The sequence below is a fragment of the Priapulus caudatus genome, unplaced genomic scaffold (genome assembly GCF_000485595.1).
Source record: "Priapulus caudatus unplaced genomic scaffold, Priapulus_caudatus-5.0.1 Scaffold297, whole genome shotgun sequence".
NCBI lineage: Eukaryota > Metazoa > Priapulida > Priapulimorpha > Priapulimorphida > Priapulidae > Priapulus > Priapulus caudatus.
In genome coordinates this window covers 92580-95265 of record NW_014577358.1, presented here as the reverse complement: position 1 = coordinate 95265, position 2686 = coordinate 92580, and positions in this window count along the sequence as shown.

The window sequence follows — 2686 nt, the reverse complement described above, 5'->3', positions numbered from 1 at the left end:
ACTCACATCACTCACACGGTCAACTCCCACTCACGTGCACTCACTCACTCACTCACTCACTCACTCACTCAATCACCATCACCCAATCACTCAATCACTCACTCACTCACTCACGCACGTACGCTCTCTCTCGCTCTCTATCTCCCTATATATATATAATATATATCTAATTATATATATTATATAATATATCTTTCTCTCTCTCTTCTTATCGTTTCTTCTCTGTTATTCTTTTGTTCTCACCTCTAGTTCTCACTACAGCTCCATAAAACAACTACGACTACGACCCCCAGCACCGACAACTAGATGATATTTAAATTCGATTTAAAATGAAGATATTTTTGCAGATCTACATGTAAAGATGTTCATACAACCTGACCTGTACTACATTTCTATACTTGTACTTAATAAACGTAATTAAGTGATTACATTTATATACTAGAGCACTCGGAGAACGCAGACCTCCGCCAAGCCAGCTGATTCTGTCACTGTAAAAAAATTAATTAATTAATTAAATAAAAAATATTAATCCGCGATCACGACCAAAATGTAGTCAATTCTAAAGTTACCCCATTTCGGACTTATCCTAAAAATTTAATTAATTAATAAATTAAATTTTTTTTAAATTAAGTTATTAAATTATTAAATATTAAATAATAAATTAGTAATTATTTAATAATTATTAAAAAATTATAATTAATATAATTATTATTATTATAATTATATTATTATAACATATTATTATAATTATATTATTATATTATAATAATTATAAATATATAATAATTATAATATAATAATAATTATAATTATAATAAATATAATAATAATTATATAAAGTACACTAACTTAATTATTATTTAATTAATAATAATATAATAATCAAATTATAATAATAATTATAATAAATATAATAAATAAATAATATAATAAATAATAATAATTAATAATATATAATTATAATTATATATAATTAATTATTATATAATTCATATTTTTTTTTATTTTATTAAATTTTTTTTTTTAATTAAAGTTATTCCGATATATATAACTGACCTATCCTGAATTTTATTAATTAAATGTGGGAATTAATTAATTGGATCCGAGATCAGCACCGAACCAAATCGTCATCAATTCTAGTTAAGCCATTTCTGACCTATCCTGTAAAATTTTATGCAAAATCCGTCCATAACTTTTTGAGTTAGGCGTGTACACAAGAACGGTGTTACAAACCCACAAACATCACGCCCGGTGAAAACACATAACGCTCACTGCCAACCCCTTGGCGGAGGACATAGTATAACAATAATAACACATTTTTGAAATTTCGCCAATCGCGGCTCTAAGCACAGCTTTCATGGCATTGCAGTGAAAAGAGAACGCGATTAGAATTACACATTTGAAAAGCCGTCAAACGTTATTTTGGTGTTATTAAGTGCTTTAATATAAACTTATATATTCTGTTTAATAAGTGGTTAAGCTATCCTAAAAGCGATCTAAAAACAATTTTATCACTAATTAAAAATTAAACATTCGGTTGCGTGAGGCGTGCGCTGCGTAGGCGCGTGTGACCGCCTTGCCGGCATAGTAGTAGGTAATGCGTTACTAATTTGGCAGATAACATGACATATTCGTTCTTAATTAGTCAACCCGTATTGAGTGACTGACAGCTAGCTAGCTAGTAGCAATCAAATATCGCGACAGCGCGGCAATTTCAATACCAACTGCGTTATAGTAAACAAAGTGCACGCAAGACTGAGAACGTTGGCGCGCAAGCATTAGAGGATTGCAGTAACTGGTGTCTAGCTTGATCGAACTAGCGACAATGTGCAACGAAGTGTGGCCGTCTCGCTCGGCGGTTGCAGGTCAAATTAGTAGTCTAATCAGCGGGGGAATCCGTGGCATTTATATGTCCCCGCAGTTTGACGCTTGATTCATGTAGGCGACACCCCTGGGAGTAAAAAAAACTTGGGTAGACATTCCTGAATCATGGGAAGGAGGTGAATTCAAGATGGCGTTAAACGATGGCGTCATTCAGTATTGACACATAAACTCGCCACCTATTTATGATAGGAGGTTGATTTTGGTGTCTATCCCCATTTATGGTCAGGCTCATCCATTAAAAACTGATTACCGCTATCGAAAATGCATTGGCATGCATTGTATCTAAGATGCCGTCAAAATGGACACCGTATCATAGAAACTGCTATAACTTCTCGCAGACTTATGATAGAAGGGTTAATTTTTGTGTCTATCCGCTATGTTTATAGGGTCAAGTTATCCCTGAGACTATAACCAGATTAAAAACGCACTGCATCACCGATCAAAGCTAGATGGCCACCAATATTGACCGTCATTTATTGACAACTTTTGGCACGGGAGAGGTCGCTATAAATTACTAGCAGCATTACAGTATACTGGTATTAAGGTAAGCGTAACATTTAATACTGATCACGTGTGTCCTTAGATACCAATTGAGTTTCTGGCAGTCAATTGACTTGTTCGGTCTGGCATTTGCAAAATTCGTAAAACTGTTGGCCACCGTTTGTTGACACACGCACCTTGCTGTAGAACCACTTCACAACAAGGAACACACAACTGCAACATCGTCCGGCAAAGGTAGATGGAACTACTGGAACAACAAGCCACTCTGATTAAGTTCGAATCCAAAGTCTGTAGGTTCCAG